The 15,000-nt window shown below is 42.5% G+C and overlaps 2 protein-coding genes across 6 annotated transcripts in view; one reads left to right on the forward strand and one right to left on the reverse strand.

Moving 5' to 3' along the window:
- Nucleotides 1-15,000, reverse strand: part of LOC123516467 (solute carrier family 35 member G1-like) — a 153,644-nt gene that overhangs the window by 102,974 nt on the left and 35,670 nt on the right. The window contains exon 2 of one of the 3 annotated variants that reach the window (XM_045275782.1): nt 12,301-12,359. The exons of the other annotated variants lie outside the window; for them this stretch is intronic. The gene's annotated coding sequence lies outside the window, so the exon portion shown is untranslated. The remainder of the gene's footprint in view (nt 1-12,300; nt 12,360-15,000) is intronic. 3 annotated transcript variants of the gene reach the window in all.
- The window catches only part of LOC123516466 (carbohydrate sulfotransferase 1-like), a 147,701-nt gene that overhangs the window by 88,900 nt on the left and 43,801 nt on the right, over nt 1-15,000 (forward strand). The window lies entirely within an intron of this gene.

Genomic DNA, 15,000 nt, shown 5'->3' on the forward strand with positions numbered 1-15,000 from the left:
CCCCCTCCCCGGCCCTGTCCTGCATCCCCATCCACCGTCCCCCCAACGCCCTTCCACCAGATGCCACCGCCCCCCAACTCTCTCGCTGCTGGCCTGGGAGTGTATGCTGTTACCGCGTTCTCTCTCTCTCTCTCTCTCTCTCTCTCTCTCTCTCTCTCTCTCTCTCTCTCTTTTCGTTAATCTCAGTGGAGCTTCTACCAGGAACTTCCACCTATAATGTAAGAGCAATATTAATAGGAGGAGGAGGAGGAGGAGGAGGAGGAGGAGGAGGAAAATGAGAAAGAAAAGGAGAAGAAGAAGGAGGAAAAGAAGGAGAAGTAAGAAGATGAAAGAGCAGTACCTTAGTAGCACAGGAAAGGGAAAGAGTAGTAGTGATAGGAGGAGGAGGAGGAGGAGGAGGAGGAGGAGGACAAAAACATTGTATTCCCCCACGGCTTCCAAAGCGACCACCAACAAACTACTCGTGTTCTTCTGTTTCGTAATAAAGGTTTGGCAAAGTGGTGTGTGTGTGTGTGTGTGTGTGTGTGTGTGTGTGTGTGTGTGTGTGTGTGTGTGTGTGTGTGTGTGTGTGTGTGTGTGTGTGTGTGTGTGTGTGTGTGTGTGTGTGTGTGTGTGTGTGTGTGTGTGTGTGTGTGTGTGTGTGTGTGTGTGTGTGTGTGTGTGTGTGTGTGTGTGTGTGTGTGTGTGTGTGTGTGTGTGTGTGTGTGTGTGTGTGTGTGTGTGTGTGTAAGTGTGTTTAAAAGTTCACGTTATGATCTTGATGAACCACAAATGAACACACACACACACACACACACATCAAGGAAACTGACCTGAACATTATCACTCGTTAACATTTCTTTCTCTTCTTCCTCTTCTCCTTCACCAAGCACATTTTTTCCCCTCTTCCTGTTCCCAATCGGTCAATTCTTCCTCTTCCTTTTTCCTTCGATCTTCCTTCTCTTCCTCTTCGTCTAAACTTTTGGTAAGCAAACACGCGACTCTCTCTCTCTCTCTCTCTCTCTCTCTCTCTCTCTCTCTCTCTCTCTCTCTCTCTCTCTCTCTCTCTCTCTCTCTTTCCTGTCACTGGGTGTGGATACGAGAAACAAATTTTATCTTAACCTTTTAATTTGGCATTTACCGAGATGTGAGGAGGCAAAGAGACGCTCCTACTCTTTCTCTCACTCCTCCTCCTCCTCCTCCTCCTCCTCCTCCTCCTCCTCCTCCTCCTGATGCCATTATGCCCAAAAGTCTTCCAGTGGCCAGCAGGAATAAAATGCTAAGTCAAGGGGAGTCAGTTCTTAGAGTAAGTTCTGTTTCTATCTTACCGAGGCGAGCTAGTCTGTATCCCGGACTGTCCTGAGACTGTGTGTGTGTGTGTGTGTGTGTGTGTGTGTGTGTGTGTGTGTGTGTGTGTGTGTGTGTGTGTGTGTGCGTGTGTGTGTGTGTGGGAGGTAGCTGGCAGGTTATGGTGCTGACATGCAAAGTGATGGTGGTGGTAGTAATGGTGGTGAGGGTGGTAGTAGTAGTGGTAGTAGTGGTGGTGGTGCTGGTGGTGTTAGTAGCGGTAGTGGTGAAGGTGGTGGTGGTGTGTGGGTACTGAGAGGTGTCCTTATTCCCACACTACCGAGCGGATGTCCAGTTTTTCCACGTAGCTAAGTGAGAGATGAGAAGAGTTGGGGAGAGAGGGAGAACGCAGACACGAAGTAAGAGGAGATGAGATGCGATACTTTGAGGTGATATGAGGACAGGAGAAAAAAGGAAAATAGAGCAGGTGAGATGAGAGGTGAGCAATTAAATGAGGAAAGAGGTTAGGTTACGTTAGGTTAGGTTAGGTTAGGTTAAATGAGGAAAGATGAGGAAAAGTAAGACTAGAGGAAGGAAAGAAGAAAAAAACTTAAGATGAAGTGATGAGAGAAAAGAAAAGAGGAAAAAAAAAGACACGCCATGAGAAGTGAGACACACTAATGAGAAAAGAGAAAGAGAAACACGAACTGACATGAGGGAAAAAAATAAAAAGAACAGAAAGACGACAAAAAGGAAAACAAAAAGAAAGAGAACAATATAAAAGCAAGAGATGTGGAGAACGTAGACAAGAAGACGAAAGGAGATGAGAGAGAGAGAGAGAGAGAGAGAGAGAGAGAGAGAGAGAGAGAGAGAGAGAGAGAGAGAGAGAGAGAGAGAGAAGGAGAAAGAGGGTGGGAAAAAGCAAGTAAGCAGAGGTAGACGCAACCAGCCAGCTTAGCGTAGGTCACATAACCCAGCCAGGTGTGATGAGAGGCGGCAGCGCAGGTGAAAGTAATGAGTTGAGACACTCGGGTTACTTCAGCACCACCTCACCACCACCTCAGCATCACTACCGGGTTTTTTAATGCATTGATTCGTCTATCTATCTGTTGACATATGCTTACTTACGCCATAGTTAATTTGTATTCATACGTATCTAGATTTAATTAGCGTGTTTCAGTGTGTCTATTTATATTGCTTTTTTTTTCTTTTTCACTTCCTCGTTTATTTATTTATTTTTTTTATTAATGCGTGTGTGGATATGTTTGTTTATCAATTCGACTTTTCTTTTTTTCTTATTCTTATACTTTATTATTTTTTTAACTGGTTTATTTATTAACTCTCGAATGTTAGTTTACAATATTGTCAAATCTCTTCCTCATTTTCATTTCTATATTTCATTCCTTCCCTTTTCATTTACTCACTATGTTCTAATTACTTATTTTTCCTCCAAGTTTCCTTTGCTTCTTTTTTTATTTTCATATTTTTTTTTCTACTTACACGAATGTTAATTTAAAACAGTCACATTTTTTCCTCATTTTCAATTATATATTTCATTTCTTCCCTTGCATTTACTCATCATCTTCCAGTTACTCATTTTTCCTCCAACTTTCCCTTGTTTACAGGAGAGAATATGGAGGCAGTCAGTTTTATTATAATTTCGTTGGAGGGAAAAGGTCAAGTATTGGTATTTCAAAGTGAGGGAAAAAATGCTGCCAAGGAAAATATTAGTACATACATTCACCACTAATGTCACAAAGGTGCAGAGGTTTCATGCTTTTCGTTTGTGTTTCTTTGTGTTGCGAGATTATTATTCTTTTTTTTTATCAGAAAAGTGCAGAGGTTTCATGCTTTTCGTTTGTGTTTCTTTGTGTTGCGTGATCTTTTTTTTTTTTGTCTTTTTTATGGAACTACTGTGTTTCTTTGAGATTCTTTCCTATTTTAGCAGTTTTTTTAATTCAATCAAGCGTCATTTTTGTTATCTTAGGCTCTCTTCTTGTTCAAATTAGCAAGAATTGTTATTTTTTGGCATTCTTGTTGTTTTGGCACATTTATCTATTTCCATATTGGCCCTCAGTTTGTTCTTGTGTCCCTTTTTTCCTTCTTTTCGGCACTTCTCCTCATTTTGGCACTCTTTCTTATTCTTATCACTTCTTCTGTCTCTTTTTCTTCTTTTCGACACCTCTCCTCATTTTGGCACTCTTCCTAACTCTTACCACGTCCTTTGTTCTTTCAAGCACTTTAGGGAGTCCTCTTATCCATTAGGCATTGTTTTTTTGTCCTTTCCTTTGTTCTCTTCGCATTATATTTTCGTATCAGTTGTTTTCTTTATTGTTTCTATCACTGACATTGAATTCTCTTGGCGCTCCACCTCCTCCCCTTTTTTTTTTATTTTTTTGCTCTTTTTAGTAATATCTGTTTTTCTTCCACTGTCAATTTACTCTCAGCATTCTTCTTGTTCTCTCGATACATTCTTTGTTGCTTTGATACATTCTTTACTCTGTTTTGTCTTCAAGTCTCTTATTTTTTCATCTTTCAATTTTGCTTTCATCTTATTATCAAACACGAAAATTACGTTCACATTGCTTCCGTGGTTTTTATGTCGATTTATTTGATGTAACAGTCTTGGTTTTTCTTTGGTTCTTTGGTGAATTCGGGTTTTTATTCATTTCGGTTATTCGTGTTTTTGTCATAAACCAGCTTTCTGCTTCCTGGATATTTTTGTTTTCGTTTTTTTTTTTTTTTGCACATGTTCGGTTTTATGTGCTTTTCTTTCTCTTTTTACATTCAGAATTCATTGTTATGTAATTCTCTCTCTCTCTCTCTCTCTCTCTCTCTCTCTCTCTCTCTCTCTCTCTCTCTCTCTCTCTCTCTCTCTCTCTCTCTCTCTTTTACATTCACAATATCGTTTTCTTCGTACAATTCGGTTCCACGTTATTCACTTTCTCTTTTTTACATTCAGAACTCAGTGTTATGTAATTTCCTTTCTCGTTACACTGGCAACACCTTTTTTCTTTGTACAATTTCATTCTCTGTTCCTTTTTTTTTTTGTTGTCAGATTAATATTTCTTTATCCCAGTTTTTATTCTCTTTTATCTCTCTCTCTCTCTCTCTCTCTCTCTCTCTCTCTCTCTCTCTCTCTCTCTCTCTCTCTCTCTCTCTCTCTCTCTCTCTCTCTTTCTCGCAACTATGGATCATATTCAATTTTACATAAACAACCACTTTTCTTTCCTACTAACCCCTTTCAGTACTAGGATGCATTTTCACCACGAGTTTTTGAGTGTAATTAGACGATATTACTTACATTAGGAAGAGTCTATGGAGGTTAGAAGATTTATAGTCAGAGTCTTCACTCATGAGTCATGAGTCATGAGTCTCTGAAGATGTATAAAAATCACCATCACTATGAAAACGTATCATGGTACCGAATTTAGTTACTGTTCCCTATAATTTTTCTCATTTCCTATATACATGTTTTTTTTTTCCTTCTCTTGTGAAATTTTGGAGTGTTCCCAGTTCTACCCTTTTCTCGTCGTTTCCTCTTCATCTTTTGTCATTTTCTATATAAAACCGATCCTTTTGCTTCCCCTTAAATTTACTAACTGTTCTCTATAATTTTCCTCATTTCTTACCTATCAATTCCTTCCATCTCGCGTGAAATTACGGAGTTATCCCACTTTTACCCTTTTCTCGTCGTTTTCTCTTCGTCTTTTATCATTTTCATATATAATACCGATCCTCTTCTTTCTTTCATCTATTCGGCATCCATTCCCTTGTCGTATTTCTACCGCCTCTCTGGGGAGCGCCGCGCCCCGCCCGAGGTGCTGACTGGCCCGGGAACTTTGTGATGACCAACTCTTCACCATCGACCCACGCAGAGATGAGAGAGAGAGAGAGAGAGAGAGAGAGAGAGAGAGAGAGAGAGAGAGAGAGAGAGAGAGAGAGAGAGAGAGAGAGAGAGAGAGTAGGTGTGTGTGTATCAGTGCTAGAGAAAAAAAAATGAGAATGAAATGACGGAAAAAAACAAGAAACCAGAGAAAAAAAGTAAGGGAAATGATGGCTGAGAGAGAGAGAGAGAGAGAGAGAGAGAGAAATACCATCAAACAAGTGAGTGAGTGGCTTCCTTTCACTCTCACTTTATTTTTTACTCCCAATCTCAGCTTAATATTCTCTCCCTCTCCCTCTCCCCTCCACCTCCACCACTCCCCACTCACCCACCCGTCCCCTCTTCCTCTCCCCTCCCCAGTCACCCAGCTGTTCCCTCTCCCTCTCTCCTCCACCTTCTACGCATTCACTTATCCCTCCCCCTCCCCCATTCACCCATCCGTCCCCTCTTCCTCTCCCCTCCCCATTCACCCAGCTGTTCCCTCTCCCTCTCCCTCTCCCCTCCACCTCCTACGAATTCACCCATCCCTCCCCTCTCCCCTCTCCCTCTCCCCTTACTCCTACGCACTGTACACTGACACTATCGGCCTTGGAAGCTAAAGAAAACGAGAATTGAATTGCTTTTACAAAAGAATAACACAGATAAAGAGAGAGAGAGAGAGAGAGAGAGAGAGAGAGAGAGAGAGAGAGAGAGAGTGCGTACAGTGAAGCAAGAATGTGATGGTGATGGTAATGATGATGATGTTTGATGGTGATGGTGGTGATGTTTGATAGTGATGGTGGTGGCGGTGGTGGCGGTGGTGGTGGTGGTGGTGGTGGTCTTGTTTTTGTTTGTGGTAGTAGTGGTGGTGGTGGTGGTGGAAATGATGGTAAAGAATGGCAATTTATTGTCTTATACTCTTCTTCCTCCTCTTATTTTTTTATAATTTCTTCCTTTTTTCCCTTTTTCCTCTTCCTCCTCCTTTTCTTTCTTCTTTCCCACAAACAATTCCCACAAAATGCCAAATAAGAATGAAAAAAAAACCTGGTAATGTTCTTTGTATTCTTTTTCATTCTTCTTTTTCTTCCTATTCCTCCTCCTCCTCCTCCTCCTCCTCCTACTCTTCTAGAATAACCCACCAAAGCAAGCCAACGTAAGGAATCATGGAGGTGCTTGTGCTGTTGCTGTTTTCACCCGCTGTAAAGATCAAAGAGGCAAGGGCGGCGGCAGTGGCGGCGTCAGTGGCGTTGGTAGTGGCAGAGTCGGCGGCGGGGAGGCGGGGACAGCTGAGGCAAGGTAGAGAAGGCGGTCAGGCGTGACTCTTTACCTCGCCTCCTGTGGCAGCGATGAGGAGCGACATTTTACCTCCTGGAGTAACAGAGGCGGCCAACCCGAACCTTGACTCTACATGGTTCACACACACACATACACACACACACACACGCAGACTCAAGGCAAGCGGGCGAGGCGGTGATTTCGGTGGAGGGAGCCGGAAAGTGAAAGGGAGGAAGACAGAAAGTGAGGAAGGAAGGAGTACGATGGATGGGGAAGCGAAGAGAGAATGAGGTAGATACAGACAGACAGACAGACAGACAGGCGGAGGAAGAAGGGAGAGTGGCATGAGGTCTGAAGTAGCAAGTTTACAAGGAAGTTCTCATTCGTTTAAGGTCGTAAGATCATCACGAAAGTCACTGAAGGTTAAGCTTTTGCACGACTCGTAAAAGGGCGGGTCTCACCTACAGCAGAAGGAGAAGAACAAGAGGAGGAAGATGAAGAAAAACAAGAGTTGAGGTGTGAGTGTAGAAGGGAAATAGACAACCTAATCCAACCTAACCTGGAAAGGAAAGAAAAGTAGGAAGGAAGAAAAAAACTCACTTAATCTAATCTAACCTAGCCTAACTTAACCTGCTCGCACAAAGAAAAAAAAGAGAGGAAAAAAGGAAATAAAAAAAAATCAAACAAGACAAAAAACAAGAAAAAAAGAAGAGGATTTGAGGTTTGAGAGTAGAAAGCAAATAAACAACAAAGGGAATAATAAGACGACTACAGGAAGAAGAAGAAAAAGAAAAAGAAGAAGAAGAAGAAGAAGAAAAACAAGAAGAATGAGCAGTTTAAATGTGAAAGGAAAAGACAAACAGACAACAAACCCTAACCTATCCTATCCTAACCTAACCTAACCTAACCTATCCTAACCTAACCTAACCTAACCAAGAAAAAGAAAAACGAAACTAAGAAGGAAGAAAAGAACTCACATACGTCCTTATTGTTTTTTTTTTTCACATCATAAGACGACTATATGAAGTCTTATGACGATGGCCTTCTTGGTACGATGTGTACGTAAGGTAAAGAGAGCGAAGGCTGGAGTGGCGGGGGTCGTGGGGTGAGGGAGAGAGAGAAAAGTGATTTGTGTTTATTGAGTTAATCACCTACCTGTGTGTGTGTGTGTGTGTGTGTGTGTGTGTGTGTGTGTGTGTGTGTGTGTGTGTGTGTGTGTCTGGGGTCTTAGCAAAGGTTAGTATGCGATAATAATCCTACTCTCTGTCTCTGTCTCTCTCTGCCTTATTAAGCTTCATCAGTGATCGCGGTGACCTTACAAGCTCTCCTAACCACTGCTTGTACCTTGTGTCACTCACGCACTCTCTCTCTCTCTCTCTCTCTCTCTCTCTCTCTCTCTCTCTCTCTCTCTCTCTCTCTCTCTCTTGACACTGATTATGAATGGCAGTGAAATCATTAACATAACCACCACCATCACCACCATATCATCATCATCCACCCACTAACTCCACTCCCTCAATCACGTATTTCATTATCACGTTTATTTCTACCTCCCTCACTCGTCAGCAGACACACAGACAGAGGCAAACAACACTTAAAGACATTGTTTCCTGCTGTGTTATCGAGGAAGTAACTTTAATGATGAACCGTAGTCTTGGATGAGAGAAAGAGAAAGAGAGAGAGAGAGAGAGAGAGAGAGAGAGAGAGAGAGAGAGAGAGAGAGAGGGTCAGAGGTCGGACAGAGGAAGGAGGGTGAAGTGAAGGCAGTTATCAAGCAATGCTCCTCTTCATTTCTTCCCCTAACCACATTCTTTCTGCCCCCGATTTCCCAGTCACGTGACCCCCGCAACTGTACTCTGTGTAAAAATGCGCGCGTTCTTTGCCCTTCCTGACGCAACACTACAGAAAGAGTGCTTCTCCATACGGGCGTCTCGTGCTGGTTGGGTCTCTTTCATCACTGACTCGTTGTGTTATACTTTCGCTATCTTCTGTCTACCGAGCATTCTTGTTGTCTGTCTGTCTGTTTGTCTGTCTCTGTCTTTGTCTCTCTCTCTCTCTCTCTCTCTCTCTCTCTCTCTCTCTCTCTCTCTCTCTCTCTCTCTCTCTCTCTCTCTCTCTCTCTCTCTCTCTCTCTCTCTCTCTCTCTCTCTCTCTCTCTCTCTCTCTCTCTCTCTCTCTCTCTCTCTCTCTCTCTCTCTCTCTCTCTCTCTCTTTTACAGTTATGCATCCGTGCAGTTAAAGAGTAAATTACCTTCAAGGACAGGTTAATAGTTTTTGATGCCACTCCGTTCTTGGCAAAATATATTCATGGCTTTCTGATACATGTATACTCCATCAATTCCAAAGTGCTCGGAGGTGATAGCTATTCCACCCCACCTTCATTTATTGCTCTAAAGGGGTGGAATTCTAAGGGGCGTTTTATTTTTTATTACGTTTTCAAGGATGTGTATCGCTTACCTCACTGTTTCCCGAGGGGTTTTTTTTACATTGAAACTTTGAAGGATATGTATGGGAACGAAGGACGATGCAAAAAAAGGAGGATTTAGGTTTAAGGAGTTACGTTATGGTTGGTCTCTCCACTGTCTCTCTTTCTTATCGTCACTTTATTTATTTTCCTTCCCTTCTTTCTCTCCTTCCTTTCTTCTCGTACATGTCTTAGTTTAAAATACGTTGTGCAGTTTATCGCAAAGAATTAACAGGTCTTGTACTATTTTTTTTCCTTTCTCTGCGTCTCTTTGTGTTCCTCCTCCTCCTCCTCCTCCTCGTATACCATCCTGAAGGCAGCAAAATAACGTGGCTGAATGGTAAAAGTAAAAAATTAGCATTACACAGCCTTCTTTTTCCTTTCCACGCCCAAAAAGGCTTCACGACATTACTTTCTACCAGACAACACCACTGAATGCAAGCCAAGCCTTTTATGTTAATAGTTTCAGAGAGAGAGAGAGAGAGAGAGAGAGAGAGAGAGAGACTACGTAATTAAGATATACAGTTTTGAAATATGCACGCATCTACTTCGATTTCCTGTCACTCAACTTGTTTAAATGAATCCTGATCTTCCACCCACCAATCCACTGCCTCATATTTCACTGGAACCAACCCTCCCTCTTTTCCACCTCCTCCACCACCTCCACCTCCACCTCCTCCTGTAACTCACCCTCCCCTTCCTTGAACTCACTCATACAACCTCCACACTGACAGCACTCCAAACTTAGTAACTCTCGCATTCCTTACCTTACCTCGCCTCTCCTTCACCATTCCTCTATACGCCCTCGTCTGGCTACGTTTCCCTACCTTACCTGTCATAATTCTTTTCCCCACACTCTCTCTCTCTCTCTCTCTCTCTCCCTGGTTCATATTGTAAAACTCTTTTGACTGCACTTTCGATAGTTTCAAAAGGCTCTAGTTTAACCTACATTGATATTTACACGTGTTTTTGTGATTCTAATGACAGATTAACATGATTTCTACATTATTAACTGGTGAAATTTGTCTTAAGCACCCTGCTAATGATCTTTGTGGCCTATGAAAAAGAGTCTTGGTGAGAGAGTAAAGTGATTCTGAATACAGCTCTCTCTCTCTCTCTCCCTCATAAGACTGCCCTGCTAGATCCCCCCCCTGCATAACGGACAACCCAGACCCTCCCCCTCCCATTCTCAGATCCTTGCCTCACCTCGACACAAGACCGGTTGCGTAACACTAGACCTTCTTCAGAGTCTCCCTCTAAAAATAAAAATAAAAAAAGAAGCTACCTCTTGTGAACGACTCTCAAGTTATGCTCTTTGAAGTTTGTAGATAGAAGAGATGAGGTGTTGGAAAAGTAAGGGTTTAAACACTGCTAGCTAATTTCTTCAGCGCTTTCCTCGGCTACAGTTCTTGTAAGGGAAAGGGAAGAGTATGAGATGAAAAGGGATTGAACGCCATTACTTCATCAGCGCCTCTTTCAGACTTGTCTCCTTGTAATTAAGCCCTTTGTTGTCTTAATTGATCTTTTCTCTCTAGTTCTGCTTCTTGGATATTGTAGAGAAAATGACAAAATATAAATAATGGAGATATATTAATAACCCCTTCAATACCATGACACGTTTCCATATTCATTCTGCTTACTATTTGATGATTTTATACAGCTTTTGAAACCCATGTGAAGGATTAAAATAGTGAAGACTGTGGCCATTAATCTTCTGACCTCCATACCTTTCCTAATGTCAATAGAATCGTCTAATCACACCCAAAACTTAAGGTAAAAGTGCATCTGAGTTCTTGAAGGAGTTAAAGACTCATGTTTCTTCACTGGCGCGTTTTCAGTCACGTTTCCTCATAAGTGTGGTTTCCTTATCACTGTGTTGGTCTCACGGGAGGAAGAAAGGAAGGGCGACAGAAGTGAAGAGATGATTGGACGTTATCAGACCGTCACTATTTTTTACCCTGAACATTGACCGCCGCAGGATGTCACGTTCGGTTACCTTCGACAAAAGACAGTGGAGATGTGTCACGCACGGCCACGCAAGGACACGCCGAGCTTCTTTAGGCTTTCAAGGTGTTTGCTTATCTTTTTATCGATCTCTGTCTCTTGCGCTTCCGTAACCATATGACGTAACTTCTCCTTTCGTGAACGTTATACTCTCAGTGCAGCATCTCGCCCCAACACGCACAAGAAAATTACTGTATTCTCAAAAAAAAGAATAAAAAATAATAAAAACTGAAAGACTTGAAGCGTACGATGTCTGGAACCGAAAAAGTCAGCGAAGTGTTTGTTCTTTGAAAGGAACACACGTCTTTGTTATACCGCAAAGAGAGAGAGAGAGAGAGAGAGAGAGAGAGAGAGAGAGAGAGAGAGAGAGAGAGAATTACCACGTGACTGAGACTTTACCTTTAACCTAGTCAAGCTATTAAATATTTACAAAGTTTCCTTCTGAGCCAAGTGGGAGAGGAAGGAGAGGAAGTGAGGGAGAGAGTGAAGGCGAAAGTGAAACAGTAACGCACGTGAATCCCAAAAAATGAGCTGCAAAACATTGTAGTGACACGTAATGCACATCTTTTTTTAACTCTCTTCTCTTAGTTCCATCCATCATTCTTATTCTTTTTAATTCTTCTAGTTTAAATTAATCACACTCATAATATTGTAAAGACACGTAATGCACATTTTTTTTTTCACTCTCTTCTCTCTGTTTCATCTTCATTCAATCGTTCTTATTTCTTCACTCTTCTAGTTTAAATTTATCTGTTATCTCAAATAGAGTCATTAACTTATCACCAATCTTCTATCTTCAGAACGTATTATCTTGCCCAAACACCTCCTTTCATCCCTATCCTTTCGTTTCTTTCCTCATTCTTCACTCAATCGTTCTCATTTTTTATTGATTCATCTAGTCTGAATTAGTCTGTTATCTCTCAAAGACCCTTTAACTTATCACCAGTTCTATACTTTCTCCACCTATTATCTTTTCCAAACACCTCCTTTCATCCCTACCCTTTCGTCTCTATCCTCATGTACACAACCACTAGTTCACAAGGCCTAGCAACACTCTCCCTATCCTGTCCTATCCTGATCTTTGCTTCTTATTGCCTTGTCTAAACACCACCAGCTTCACACCAACTACCTTGCATCCCGTTCTCCCGTGCTTCTGCCCTTACTAAACTGCTGTATACCTTTCCCTAAACCCTTCTTTACTCACACCAACCCTGTCCTCTCCACCTCCGATTATTATTACCTTGTCCAAAACACTACCAGCTCCACCACCTTCACCATCACCTTCTCTCCGTCCCTGTCCTCGTGTACTCAACAGCTACCCCTTCACAAAACCTCCTCTCTACCATTACCCGTGTCCTGTCCTGCTCTGTCCACCCACGAGCCTCAGAGCCTCGCAAAAACGTCACATACATGCTGGTTGGCGCACCTTGACATTTAGTACGCGGCGACACGGTTGGTTCCTCTTCAATGGCAGGGTGAACGACGCTGTAAAAAAGAGACAAGGCATGAGTACCCCTCTCTCTTTTTCCAGCGTGTTTGTTCTTTAGGCGTTATGTGTGTGTTGGGTTAGGCTGAGTGAGCGGCCTTGGAGGTAAGGTCTGGCTGGATGTCCGGTCCGCTCTGGCTTAGTAACGGGACCTGCTTGTGTGTGTGTGTGTGTGTGTGTGTGTGTGTGTGTGTGTGTGTGTGTGTGTGTGTCGACGTAGCTAGCAATCCATAACTACTTCTTGCTTCATTTCCAGGAATAGCAATACTAGGTAGGAAAAAAAGAAAAGGAAAATAGAAATAGCGTTGTACTTAATTGTTCTCTCTCTCTCTCTCTCTCTCTCTCTCTCTCTCTCTCTCTCTCTCTCTCTCTCTCTCTCTCTCTCTCTCTCTCTCTCTCTCTCTCTCTCTCGTTCAGTTAATTACCTGCCTTGCTATTCATCTGTTTATCTAGCTTGCACACACACACACACACACACACACACACACACACACACACAGACACATTCTCTCTCTCTCTCTCTCTCTCTCTCTCTCTCTCTCTCTCTCTCTCTCTCTCTCTCTCTCTCTCTCTCTCTCTCTCTCTCTCTCCCATCTTATTACTGCGTCCCCTGCGTTACCGTGACACTCTCAGGTAATTGTGACTACAAGGAGACTGATCCACACCTTCCTTCTCACTTGACAGACCTTGCCAATTCCTTCTCCTCCTCCTTCTCTCTCCCTAACTCCCTCCGCCTCTCACTTCTTCCTAATGCTTCTTCTTCTCTTCTCTCACTCCCTTATTTGTCCTCGTTGTCTTTCCTCTCGTCTTTGTCATTCTGGTTATCCTCTTCCTCTCTCTCTTCCTTCTCCTCCTCCTCCTCCTCCTCCTCCTCCTCCTCCTCCTCCTCTTCCTCCTCCTGTCTCGTGTCTGTCCTCTGTTCCATATTAGTTTACAAGCTTATTGGTCTTGTCAGTGCTCGTGTTGTGTTGTGTGTGTGTGTGTGTGTGTGTGTGTGTGTGTGTGTGTGTGTGTGTGTGTGTGTGTGTGTGTGTGTGTGTGTGTGTGTGTGTGTGTATGTGTGTGTGAAAGAGAAAGACCGACGGACAAACAGACATAAAAACCAGACATCAAAAGGACTTAATTGGCAGGCAGAGCGTTCACCATCAGCTGTTAACAATTATTCCCACGATAAAAGCAAAGTGAAATGAAAATATCCGCTCTCCACACACCTGGTTAGCTGAACACGGCGGAATATATTACTGGCGCGACATCCAACCTTCTGTAATGGAAAGGATAAATACTAAACTTTTATTGTAAGCGGGTGTGACTTACTGAGATGTGGCAATGCTTATAAATCCTGTCATTTATATATTTTTTTTCTTATTCTAGTAATCCTATAATAATATGTCACTTCCGTCCTGCTTTTATTTATCTCTCTCTGTCTCTCTCTCTCTCTCTCTCTCTCTCTCTCTCTCTCTCTCTCTCTCTCTCTCTCTCTCTCTCTCTCTCTCTCTGAAGCAAAATAAGAGTTGAATTCAATAGGTCAAGAGAACTCCTAATGTCCATGTGTGTGTGTGTGTGTGTGTGTGTGTGTGTGTGTGTGTGTGTGTGTGTGTGTGTGTGTGTGTGTGTGTGTGTGTGTGTGTGTGTGTGTGTGTTTAGTGGATAGAGCTAAGGTCAAGAAGAAGCGTGTACAAATATGCACACGTATGTACAGACAAACAAACACACACACACACACACACACACACACACACACACACATGCGCGCGCGCGAAATCCGAGGAAAAATATCCAGTTTCACCTACAGTTTCTCTCTCTCTCTCTCTCTCTCTCTCTCTCTCTCTCTCTCTCTCTCTCTCTCTCTCTCTCTCTCTCTCTCTCTCTCTCTCTCTCTCTGCAATGTTCCTTTGTCACTATGCTTTCTATTATTTTCTTTCTCATTGTATTCTCTCAATAAAACTTTTGGGCTAACAATCAATAATTTAGTCTTACAGAAAACAACATCAACAACAACAATAATGAAAATAATAACAAATAAAATGATAATAAAAAAAGAAAAGAAGACTAGTGATTATATGATAGTAGTAGTAGTAGTAGTAGTAGTAGTAGTAGTAGTAGTAGTAGTAGTAGTAACAGATTCAGAACTCTTTTTCCTCTTCCTCATCCTCTTTCTCCTCCTCTTCCTTGACTTATCCCTCCTCCCCTTCTTCCTCCTCCTCCTCCTCCTCCTCCTTTTCGTGCAGACAAGTGAAACGGGAATCTACACATCCTCTCTATTCTTTCAGCCACACCCTTACTTCGACCTCCTCCTCCTCCACCTCCTCCTCCTCCTCCTCCTCCTCCGACCTTCACCCCCTACCCGCTCACTTCTCCTTCACCCTCCCTCCCCCACACATCCCAATCCTGTTTCCCGCTTTAACACACACACACACACACACACACACACACACACACACACACACACACACACACACACATTTATCCATTATTTCTTATATTTCTTTCTCGTCTCACTTTCCATGTTCCTTTTCTCCTTTTTATCCATTAATTTCTTTATTTTTACCCTTATTTATTGGGTCAGTGAAAGTGATGATGCAGAAGGAGTAAATAAAGACATAGGATTTTAAATAGATGTGTGTGTGTGTGTGTGTGTGT

Source organism: Portunus trituberculatus, chromosome 41 (genome assembly GCF_017591435.1).
Source record: "Portunus trituberculatus isolate SZX2019 chromosome 41, ASM1759143v1, whole genome shotgun sequence".
Lineage (NCBI taxonomy): Eukaryota > Metazoa > Arthropoda > Malacostraca > Decapoda > Portunidae > Portunus > Portunus trituberculatus.